The 13,244-nt window shown below is 34.4% G+C and overlaps 1 long non-coding RNA gene across 1 annotated transcript in view; it reads right to left on the reverse strand.

Annotated features, from left to right (window-relative positions):
• The window catches only part of LOC136794274 (uncharacterized), a 69,607-nt gene that overhangs the window by 32,650 nt on the left and 23,713 nt on the right, over positions 1–13,244 (reverse strand). The window contains exon 3 of the long non-coding RNA XR_010840821.1: positions 5,297–5,446. This is a non-coding gene — a long non-coding RNA (uncharacterized lncRNA). The remainder of the gene's footprint in view (positions 1–5,296; positions 5,447–13,244) is intronic.

The raw sequence follows: 13,244 nt of genomic DNA on the forward strand, positions 1-13,244 counted from the left end.
TATTGCCTTTGTGCTAAAACTGGAGAACTCAAATCTAAGAAATATAGACTGAAATGATGCTACATCAATCATTTCTCAAAGTATGTTCCAAGTGACAGCAGATCCTCCGAGAGGTTTAATAGAAAACAACAATGACAACATCTTTGGCATCTAAAAGGTTCAGAAAACAGAAGTTATCCTTGACAAGATTTCCTCCTTGGCTAAATTTTGGTCAGGCTCTTCAGAGATCTTTTTTAGACTACACTCCACCTTGGGTTTCAATGTCCTTCCTTATAGATTCCAGTTCTAGCACGAATCCTGCTAAATCAATTTAACAAGAATCTCATTATCTGATCAGATTTATCACACTTCACCCTTGATATCTGATTAGTCTGGCCTGTCTTCAGCAAGATTCCTATTAAGTCAATATAGCCAGAATGCCTCCTTATCCTTGAAGTTTCCTCTTAGTAAGTTTTCCATCCACTGGCCCATACCCTGATTCTTGACTATAAATTCCCACTTGGCAATGCTGTATTGGTATTGGGTCCCATTTCAATGCTGAGGTCTCTTTTCCCCTATTGCAATAGATTTTCTGAGTAATATCTACTTCTTCCTCATTAACACATATCCTGTGGTTTTCTTTGAAATCCCTCTCCATCGATTGCATTAGTATTTTAAGTGATCAGAGATATCCTCAAGTAAATAATACCATTCAAATTGGTACAACCCCTTGGTTATTATAATGAACTTATTTTTTATTTTAATGCAAAAAATAATTAACAGCCTAGGCATTATTGTATTACAAAATACTCTTGGAGAAGTGCTTCTCTATGCAAATTCCTTACGATTTTTGCTAGTGAAACAAGAGCTCAGATTCAGAGAAAGTTACCATCTCCCTGACTTCTCATCCTGGTAATGATTTCCTTAACACATTTGGAGTTTTCCTTGAACCCGTAAATAGGAGACTTAGGGCCCCTAGACTTTTAATTTTATTTACTCAAATACTTTTATTGCATATATTCATATGAATTATTATGAACAAGATACACCATCTTGAAATCATTTAACAAGTCAACCTGAAAGCACATGTATGATGATTTATATGCTGTATTTAGAGACAACATTTTAAAGCAAGTCCATGCGGACTTGCAAACGTGTAGAACCTCCAAGGTCAGCCCATAAAGCTAATCTTCACTGACTTTAAAAATGTATTTTCCATCTGAACTATTAATATTTAGAGTTTATTTTCATGTGGCACGGTTTATCTCAATATTTTCAAGTGTCTCTGAGATCACTGTGTAATAATTCAACATCATTCATATTTAGGCCCTCTAGTGTAGAGACAGTGCTATTACTTCTGGGTTAACTGTATTTTTGGTGTTATGGTATTTTGACAAGGGAGTTCAAGTCCTTGCTTAGTCAATCATCAGTTAATTACTTGGAGTCTCAGTTTTCTCACTGGTGAAGGCTTTACCTGACTCACTAAGTTATGATTTTCAAAACAGGCCAAATACGTAAACATTTTTTCGAAATCCAAAAATATTCTACAAACTTGTTATGTTATATATTTACATGACCCATCTGTGCTTTGTAAATATCTTGAGAGAAGTTCTAAGGTTTTTTAGAGTAAAAAAATATTATTCTAAAAAGTAGAGTAACACATATTCCATATTTCATCACCAGAATCTGAAGGGTTATTGAAAATACCAACAAAAATGAGTTAGAAATAAAACAAGAAGAAAGATTAAAGTACATTTCACAGCACACACACACTAGAAAGGAAGTATCTCCCATTAATATTTGCATCTCTACCTAGAACTAAGCATGATTATATCCATTAGAATATACTCAATGAATTTAAGTTGGACTAAGCTGTGGTAGGAAAACATACAACAAGCTTTGCAAATAGTGTGATATTACCAATTTTAGTGACTTGATCTTTCCTTTCTGATATTTTCTACATTCACTTAAGCTCAAGTCAGCTATTTTTGTTTCCATTTGTACAGATCTCATCAAAGAAACTAATAAACATTTATAGATGCTTTGTTATTTTAAAGAAATTAACATGAGGACAAATGTGACAATTTGTATATAGGGAGTGGAATTGTTTTTCAGAACCCAGATATTAAGGATCTGGCTACTTCCTGGATGTCATAAAAGTATCCATGGGTTCTTATCTCCACGTGGATAGCTTTATCAAAACACAAATAACATATATCTGTAACTTGGGAAAAAATACAATTGTCTAGATATGCATTGTACAATATGGTAGCCACTAGTTACATGTGGTAATTTAAATTTAAAATTTTAAAAAGTAAATGAAATGCAAAAGTCAGTTCCTCAGCTGCCCTGGCTACATTTCAAGTACTTAATAACTACATGTGGCTAGCGGCTACAGTATTGGATAGCACCAATTACAGAACATTTCTATCACTTCAGGAAGTTCTCATAGGAAGTGCTGGTCTGGTTAGAAAAAAAGAGGTAAACGAACACACAATATACATCAATTCCATCCAGTTATCAGGTGATAAAACTGTAATATTGTCATACAGTCTTAGTTTTAAAATCTTAATCATTTAAATTTCTACTCATTTATTGATACTGCACATTGTGCTTTGTGCTAGAAAAAATGGTTAAAAGTGGGACATATTTATATTATTACATATAAAAAGCATAGGTTCCATTCTTCTCTATGTGAATGAAATAAAGTATATATTTTGGGCTTCCCTGGTGGCGCAGCGGTTGAGAATCCGCCTGCCAATGCAGGAAACACGGGTTCGTGCCCTGGTCCGGGAGGATCCCACATGCCGCGGAGCAACTAAGCCCGTGAGCCATGGCCGCTGGGCCTGCGCGTCCGGAGCCTGTGCTCCGCGATGGGAGAGGCCACAACAGTGAGAGGCCCGCATACCGCAAAAAAAAAAAAAAAAAAAAAAAAAAAAAAAAAAAAAAAAAAAAAAAAAAGTATATATTTTACATCTGGGTCACCAATAGAATCTTCTAAAAACTGAGATAGTTTATGTAAAAAATAAATGCCTAGAGAAGTGATTAATACAATGCTGTCACTTAATAAATATTTTCTTTCTTTAATTTGAAAGAAAACAAACAACAAAAACTCATGAAACTGACATTACATATATGGCCAGTTAAATATCAAATATCCATTCTTTAAAAGTCTTTTCATCTATGCGCCACTAGATTTTCATAATATTCATATATTAAACTTAAACTTGGAAAAGCAAAATAATGTAAGTAAATTTCAAAGGATTGTGTGATATCCTCCCTACAGTTTTTTCCCTCACGACCTCCTCCTCCTTCCGGAATAGAAGAATAGAGATTTTTCTTTATTCATTTTAGCATATCTCTACAACTGTTGAATTATCAAACTGCTTGAAGTAGCATGATAATCAGCTAACTAAAGCCATTTTCATACTCAGAAATTCTCTCTTCAAAACCCCAGAGACTGAGGTTGCACAGCAATTTCAAGTTGGCTGTTCATTGCATCATTCATGAAGATTTCAGCACTATTTTTTATTCATATGTCTGATATGCTAAAATGAATAGGCAACTTTTTCTTGAGATTTGAGATGATGACACGCTTTCAGCTTTTCTGGTTTAGGTGAAAAGGTAAAGGACACTAGAAAAGGAATAAAGATTATTTCCTTGCATGTGTTCATGAGCATGTGTGCTCAAAGAAGCACTCGACACACACACATACACACACTACACGCACAAGCAATTTTTCCTTTTATTTTTAAAATGTTATAACCTTGAAGAATGTGAAATTATCTTTCCCTTCCTTGTCAGTGGCTTAATTGTCCTAGTCTTATTACAATGAATAACATTTACGTCACTACATTGATGTTGTCCAACATAGCCTTGCCAAAACTTTAAAGGTTGGTGACCTTAATCCTGGAATAAATTCCTGACGTTAGACTCAAAGATTTTTTTCAAATAAACACTGTTTACCCTGCTGAGTATTCTGGCTTTCACATAACTGGTGTCTAACTTTCTACAATTGGAACTAATGTGGGTCTTTGATACAACCCAGTTATCACTTCTATCCATTTTGAGGTTTTTCTTCTCTTGTTATCATTTGTCTTCATTCTTCAAGACAGTTCTTTATACAAGTAGCTATCTTCCATGTCTCTCCATAACACTTGAACTTGTAGATCTAGTTTTCTATCTGGTCATTTAGGGAACGATTTGTACTATAGGAAAATTATGTCCCCAATCTTTTCTGACAACTGTATTATTTTATCAAGCCAAATACTGTCAGGTTTGTCAGTTGTGGTTGTCTTACTGTGATCCAGGCTGATTTTCTTTAAACAATTCATCACTCTCTGAATGCCCTGTTTTCTCAACTCTGATCAGCATTTCCTATTTTTTTCAGTGTATCTGAATTTATTCTGACAGAAAAAAAAAAAAAAAAAACTTTCATTTCCTTTCTAGTGAAAATACTAGATTTTTCTCCAATAATATATTTCTTATATCTCTTTAATTTGTTATTGTAATAACTCTATGTTAAGTTTTTAAAGGGTTTCAGAGTTGGCAAAGCATTTTCACACACATTATCTCACTTAAATTTACACTTTTTATATGGGTTACAAGATAGTAGTAAAGGAGGCCTTCAGTCAGTTTTGTTAAAAGTTTTTCAGAACAAGGCAGAATAATTTCAGGAAAATATATGGAAAAATGAACAATTGTTAAGAATTTTATTTAATTGTTTAATGAAGGGCCAGGCAAATGTTATGTTTAGTTCAAAAGAGAATACAAAATTAGACGCAGTTATAGATCAGGAATATTCAAATAAATATGTACAGGGAGGCAAAGTTGGGTTTTTCCACAGGGTGGGAGAGAAAAGTCAATTGAACTTTTACTACATAGGCTGGAATTTGCATGTTAATCAGTGACCTACAAATTACAGCTATAAAAATGGCTCAAAGATAGTAAAACACTAGAATCAAATAACTCAGAGGTATAGCCAGTGCATTGTTTTAAGCTGGAGTACAAAAATTTTTTCTATAGTTTTCATAAATTAGTGATACTTGATAATAGTAAGTCCCAACTGAGCACACACATGTGTTAGTCAAAACAACTGCTAATATATTACAAACTAAATTTTATCCTGTTTTATGTCCAAGTCAGATATTAATTAGCCAGTATTTTTATTGTATTTTATTTTTTCATTAAGAGAAGTCAGACTAACAATGGGACTCCAGAAAATGCTCAAGGGAAGAGCTTTCTAAATGATAGGCTATGGCATCCTGATATGACCCAACTGAATAAGAGGCGAGCCATGAGGAATTTATTCTCTTACCTTACAGGGCATCCTGGTGGAGCCTGGTGCCGCCAGGGATAATGGGCTCACCCATGCTAGTCACAAGCAGTCTCATTTGAGTCTTAAAGTATGGTCCCAAAGGAGCAAGATCTGAGGTCACACTCCTCAGGACCCTGAAGACAATATGAACTGTAGGAAAATCCAAAACTTGATGTTATGTGTAGCTGTGGCTAACAGCACGTTCAATCCCAGCATCTCTGTTTTAAAAATTTTTATTGGAGTATAGTTGTGTTAGTTTCAGGTGTACAGCAAAGTGAATCAGTTGTACAGTAAGTCCCCTACATACGAACGAGTTCCATTCCAGGAGTAAGTCCAATTTGTCTGTAAGTCCAACAAAGTTAGCCTAGGTACCCAACTAACACAATCGGCTATATAGTACAACACTGTAATAGGTTGATAATAGTTTTCACACAAATAATAAATTAAAAACAAACACAAAAAAAATAACAAAAACATTTTCAATCTTACAGTACAGTACCTTGTAAAGTACAGTAGTACCAGCTACACACTGCCACTTTTATGCTTGCTTCCAGACATCCTGGGCTTGAAATAAAGATACTGTACTCTGTACAGTACTGTACAGTAAAGTACACAAAACACAACCACTTGTAGAGGATGCATGCACATGACAATGTATGCCAGACACGAGAACTAACTTATGTGATTGAACATGCCAGTGCATGTTCTCATCTTTGAACTTTTGCAACTTGAAAGTTCGTATGTAGGGGACTTACTGTATACATACATATATCCACTCTTTTTCTTTAGATTCTTTTCCCATATAGTCCATTACAGAGTATTGAGTAGAGTCCCCTGTGCTATACAGTAGGTTCTTATTAGTTGTCTATTTTATACATAGTAGGGTGTATATGTCAATCCCAATCTCTCAGTTTATAACCCTGGCATCTCTTTAGGCAGACAGTTGCAACACTTGACTTTATCCTTTACAAACAAGAGGTTTTTGGAGCTTTGGGGGGATTCTAGGGTTCAGGTACCCAAGTTCACAGCCTGCAACTGAAGGTGCAGAGAGTTAAGAGTTGGAGATGAGGTGGGAAGACAGTAGGGATAAAGCCAATGGTGACCTCAAATCTGTGCCTTCATGTTTGTAATACTTTATCTGCAACTATTACATTTTTTAGGTGGTATACAATTCAACCTCATGGTAATTTCTTTAATACAATGTGCATGTTGTTCTTTGTGAATTTTAAAGTCTTGACTTGTAAAAGTTTTATTTGACTTGAAAACAATTTACATTATCATAAAAAGTTTAACGTCCTTGGTATATAAGAGAAAAAGAAAAGCTATAGATTGTGTAAGTATAACTTCAACTTTTTTAGATTGTTCAAATAAAGTTTCTTATCAATGGGGATTAAGTCACTTCACTAATTGATGTTCATTTAACATGAAGCTATTGGATCTTATTCTTGGCCTGAGGGTACAATATGTACATTCACCTGTCATGAAAATCATCTATTAATTTTACTATTATACACTATGGAATTGTAGTGAAGAATATCATCCATAGAATCTTGCTTCCACAATTTAATATCTGTGTGACTCCAAGCAAAGCATTTAATATTTGTAAGACTTAGATTCCTCATATGTAAAATGGGAATTAAAACAATACTTGCTTTAAAGATGTGTTATGACAATTGAGTGAGTAATCCACATAAAGCACAAAACTGCCATAAAATTAAGTTTAAAAAGACCTTTTTCTGTATAAATTAGTATCATTTCAATTCCTTGTTTCCTAAATCTAGCCAGCTTCAGGCACTTTAAGGAGAAGCTGGCATTTTAAACACTCTTATAAAAGGGCACTGTGTTTAATCTCTCTCTTGATAGCACCCTGTTTTACATATATGAATAGTCGATGTTCATTCTGACAAAATTAAGATTCAAAAATCTTTGGGCACTTATTTGACAATCATAGATATGCAGTGCACTCACTATGGTTATAAAAGACATTCTGGAATAAAGTGCCAAAATGTTTCTTATAAATAAAAAGCGAATGACTGAGGGAGTAATCAATTCCTATTGCTACTAAGCCTTTATGAACAGGGAATTGACAAATTTCTGAAATCCCTTCACTTCTAGTCTTTTCGAAATGGGGTCTTAATGCATAAATTCTTCATTCCAAAACAACTATAGAAAGGTGAACCCTCTAAATCACCCAGGCCAATTCTCATCCTCCATTATTTTAAAAGGTGAATAAGGACCTGCTTGAGTGTCAGGCAGAGAACACTTTCAGAAGGGCACCTGCCTTAGCATCTCCCTTTGATGCCCTGAAGTATCCCCAAGCTCTTGGCAGAAGGCTAGAATAGAGAAGCAGGTTACACTGTGTTACCCAGTGTGAAATCATTTTCCAAATAAATGATTAAGTGCTTGGTTTCACCACTGATTAATTTTTAATGGCATTTCTGAGCTCTGTGATGACCTGAATGAAAGTGTAATATGTCCTAGAGATCCCACAGGCATGGGACCTCTGAGATCTACACAAAGTTAATGACCCGAGGACGACTCCAGGGTCTACAGAGACACCCGTCCCGTCACCGTAAAGAAGATTTGGTACCCAGTGTAATACTGCATCCTTGAAAAATATACTTCAGTATATGTCATGTTTCCCATAATATCTGGGTGCACATTTTTAGAAAGTAGACTTTAACATCACTAAACCTAACAGTCTTTAAATTTGCAATCCTGTTTTCCAGCTGAACCTCACACAGAGGCTTTCTCACACAGGGAAGAAATATACTTTGGCATAATCCTTCATCTTGGTTGACTTTTATTGCAAATGTTTTCATTTCTGCCATTAAAAGTTTCATTATCCTATGCACTTTCTTTTGCATTTTCAATTTTTATATTTTAATGAATCTCAACTGTTCTTATAATAGTCTGAGTCATTAAAAATTTTTGCCCTGTGTTTACTTATATGCTGCTGCTTTTCAACAATAGCCTGTTTCTTAGATGGCAGTCATAACTCATGCCACATACTTGGTTCTTAATAAAATGTTTTCATTTTTACATTGTTTTTACACTCCACATGCTCTTTTCTCTTTTCAGCAAATTCTCATTTTTGTCCTAGGATTTGCCATGTGTTTTTGATAAAATTTAATTTTTATATTCTTAGTTTTGCTATTAATTTATCCCTTAATCCAAACATATCATAAAGAATTATGACCTCATACACTTAAATCTGCTCCGGAATTTTTTCCTTCTGAAATCTGTGCAGCTTAAAAATAAACTAAATTTTTCTTATTTCCATGAGAAGGAGACATTTAAGAAACGTGTATAATTATCTCCATGTTTGTTTGTAAACTAAAGAAGTTAAAGCTCTCAGTATGCAGGCTATAATCATGAAAAGATAGAGAAATCATATCAAGAAATATATATAACTCCATTTTAGATTTAAAGCTTAGATTGCTCCGTTGGTACAGAATTTAATTTATAAAGATAATGAGGTAAACTCAAATTTTGTTAATTAAACTTTAATTCTTTACGTATTTTATCATGCTTTTTGATGTTCTGGTGACATATGTATTTTTTTCAGATATGTCAAATGCTCACTCATCATCAGCTTCAATCACTGGGTTGTAGGATGAAAAGCCTCAAAAGAAACCCCAAAGATGTCACATATTTATGTTCGGGCCCATCATTTCAAAGTCAGAACCACTTCAATAGGAAACATATTAGATTCAATCACTAGTATTGGAAGATTTGGGACTTTAATATTAGCTAATAATTATAAATATGTCTATGGCTGAGAGCCAGGAGGTGAATATTCGATATGGTTTCAAATTTCCATCAAAACCACTAAACAACTATATAATCAAAGTACTACTAATACATATCCTATATAGAATATTATATAACATATATAATACATTATATAATATATAGTAATAATATATATGTAATATATAAACCAAATACTAATCGTTGCTCCAGGCTGTATTTGCTACACCTTCATCATCCTCTTTTAGTTCTGTTTCTATATATGTATGTATTTTTTTCTACTAGAATTGCTGCATAGTGAGGCATAGAGAGTATTTTAAAAATAGTATTGTGTGAGGCTTTATTACCGGGGTAGGAGAGACAAAAAGTGATTGAAGAAGACTGTCATATTGTTAGAAAATGTCTCAGGAAGATGCAAGTAAATGTGTGTATGTGTATTCATATGTGTCTAAACTATTAAATGTGGTATAAAATTTCTTAATGTCTAGAAAATTTAAAACAGTTATTAAAAATTGCTTCAGGGCTTCCCTGGTAGCGCAGTGGTTGAGAATCCGCCTGACGATGCAGGGGATACGGGTTCGTGCCCCGGTCCGGGAAGATCCCACATGCCGCGGAGCGGCTGGGCCCGTGAGCCATGGCCGCTGAGCCTGCGCGTCCGGAGCCTGTGCCCCGCAACGGGAGAGGCCACAACAGTGAGAGGCCTGCATACCACAAAAAAAAAAAAAAAAAAAAAAAAAAAAAAAAAAAAAATTGCTTCATTGTGTAATGTCTAAGTAAAGTTAAATTAGGTTATTTCTTCAAATTGTAAATGCAAAGCTAAATTTAATTGGAAATTAAGGTTTTTATATTATTCATCACTTTGGATTATCTATGTTCTGGCTGCACTCCATTCCTTCGGCTAAACAAGATTTTACTGAATACTGACTTTTGGAGTGTTCATCAGTCAAAATAACTGAAAAGAAATGTAAACTTTTACACGGAGAAATAAATTAGCTATTTTTTGACAATCGATTCCATGTAGGTATATTGGAAAACATAATAAAACCCACAGAAGGACTTAACGAGAAAGAAAAACTCCATTTAGTTTCTATATCGTGACTTCACAGTGTTAATATATCAGTTAATTCAGTGTTAATGACAAGTTTCCAAATGAGTTGGTTTTTTTCACTGACACAGAAGAAGCTGGCTAAACTTTTCCAAGGTGGAAAAAATAAGTTAAAAAAAAAGAATTTTTTGGAAAGCAGGCGCTGTCCAGTTCAGGTATAAATAGTTCTAGAATTTTCACTCTGAAAGGAAACACAGAAACTCAGGTCCTCAAGGACTGCTATGGCTCATACAATCAGCAGTCACTAAACGATCTTGCTTCCTCTAATGTTCTGCTGCCCATGGAAACCACCTGTTCTGTCTGAATGGTCCAGAGAACCGGAGCCGAGGAAACTCCCAAGCACAACCCATGCAGAGGGAACTGGATATACAGCTCCCTTCGCTGTAATTGAATGCCCTGTCTCTAAATCAGTATGTAGCAAATGCCCCATCTGAATGTCACGAAGACAGAGAAATGCCTCTTCACTCGGAGTTTGTCATACCTTCTGAAAAACGGTTGGAATGCACAAATAATATTTCCACAGGATTTAAAAAATAGAGTATTATGAAAATCATGTTCAAATTATGGAGACACTAACTGCTAGATTGATGTAAGCAACTAAGAATCTTTGAAACTTTTCCTAAGTATGTACATGGTTAATGCAAGAGGAAGCTAAAAAGATTTTTAAAATTAAAGATATACTTTTTGTTCCCGCTTTCTTGTATCCAAGTTATGGTGAATAAGTATGATTTTTCAATGTATTACAACTAATATCAGTGATTTTTCTGTATTTATGGCCTACCCACTATGTGCCTAGGATTTTTTTTCCAGGGAATATTTAAAAAGATGACAATGTTTTTCATTTAGGTTATATATGCAACACTCTGGATACTCAAGAGACATATTTATTCATCATGTATTTAAATTAAACTAGGATGTACGCTGCCAACAGAAACGAGTAATCCTTTCTCAGTTCTGTGACCTAAGTTTTTGAGCATTCCACTGAATATCTTTATGGATGCAGTTTTAAATCCCAAACAAGTTATCAGAAAAATGCTTATGAATTTAGACTGGATATTCCAGGGAAAAGCGCTCTGAGCTGAGAAGGAATGCTCAGATGCCAAACTGGCCGTGTGGTGCCTGGGTAAGCTCAAAGCAGGACCAGCAGCAAGTACTTCACTGTGGCTTCTGGGTCTGAGGTCCCACGTGAGGGCTTTTCTTTCCTACTCAAAGGGAGTGGAGTACAGAGCGAAGTACTTTTGAGGCGCTTCTGGTTTTTGTTTTTGCTTTGAAGAAAAGGCTTCAGAATAACACAGAGAGATATTCCAGAATGCAGGGAAGACTGTTGTATGTAAGACAGAGCCACGTGAGGAGCGAAGATGGGGCAGGGTGGGATAGGATAAGTGGACTGTAGTTACAGACACTAAATAGAAACTCAGGACTTAAGTTAGCACTAAATGTATGTCGCTGAGTATAAACGGATTTAACATCTCTACTAACCTACAAAGACATCTGTTCCCTATTCCCTGACTACCAGGGAAAAACAAAAATATGCAAGAGATCTTTTGGGGGGAAGAGGCATGTAAAACACATTTCTGACTGATTGTAATATCTTCTTTTGTATATTGCTGATTTCAATATAATACTTCTATCTATCTACCTGGTAACTATCTATCAATCTATTATCTATCTTTCTATCATCTATCTTGGTAAAAGTTCAATACCATATGCTAAAGGAAAAACTTATGAAGGTGAAAACTTACTTCCAATATAATTACAGTATTAATTTGGAAAAAGGTTTAAAAGCATCTCATATTTATTCAGGGGCTACTAATAAATATAGTATACTACGTATTTCATATGGATTACCCATTACATTCTCACAGCATTTTAATGAGATGATAGCATTTTTAGAACTTTACAAACAAGGAAACTGAGAATAAGAGGATCTAAGAAATGGGATCGAGATCACATGGCTAAGCGTGAGAGGTGCCAGGATATATGATAATCCCTTTTTTTTTTTACAAATGCCATCCCACTTGTCACGAGTCTAATAAAACTTCAAAATATGTGTATATTGTCATATTTTGTTAGCCAAAAAAAAAAAGGGCCAGGCTGATTTTTTTGGAAAATACCCATGTAAATATTTCCCAAATGACTAATTCAGAGAGGAGCATACACATTATTTTTATATACTAGTCATATTGATGTGAGTGTACAAATTTTGTTAATACAGTATTGCTCCTTCCAGATGGACAAATATTTGTCCACAATAAAATGTTATGTACAGTCAAGAAGTTAACACCTTCACCTATAAAAATCTCCTCTTCCTATTTGATAATGCCCTAATCAGTTTTAAAATGTGGCCATTAGAGAAATGAAAATATTCCCTAGATTGTAAACACACAGATTTAATGTGCTATTCAGTGCAACAGCTGATGCATATTCCTATTCTTACAGAAGGTTATTTTAGGAGAAGGAAGGGAAGACTAGTGATACTAAGGATGAAAAGTTAGAAAGAAACTCACCACATTACAAGGGGAAAATGGTGGCAGTAAAAGGAGGCTTTCTGTGATTAAGATAAATTTTATCAGGGACAGAAAGACCAGAATGGAAAATGGATTAATGAAAAGAATCAGATATATGAATTATAAGTATTATAATACTGATTTTGAAAGGTCTATTCAAATAATTTATTAAGTTTAAAAATCACTTGCAAAATAATTTTTAAATGAGGATTTAACAACAGTAATTAAAACTTAGGAATTTAGAATAATGTTTTCCAAAAAAGATTCTGAGACTCTCATATCTGGACTAATTGTAAATAAGCCAGAGGGAATTTTTTTCTTTTCTTTTTTCTCCACCACTATGAAACACACTGTCCATTTGTTCTGACAGAATATACCAACAAAGCAAAGCAAAACAGATAAGAAAAACAACAAAACCAGAGAGGATTGAACATTCATGACAAATAGAATATTATTTTCATATGATGTGGCATTAGAATTATTTTAAACACATGAACTCAATAACCAGTTTTGGGAAGCTATAAGAGGGAATTTAGAAATACTTTTTGTTGTTCAGAGGCTGAAGCTCCAGATATCTGAACCG

Source organism: Kogia breviceps, chromosome 5, assembly GCF_026419965.1.
Source record: "Kogia breviceps isolate mKogBre1 chromosome 5, mKogBre1 haplotype 1, whole genome shotgun sequence".
Taxonomy (NCBI): Eukaryota; Metazoa; Chordata; class Mammalia; order Artiodactyla; family Physeteridae; genus Kogia; species Kogia breviceps.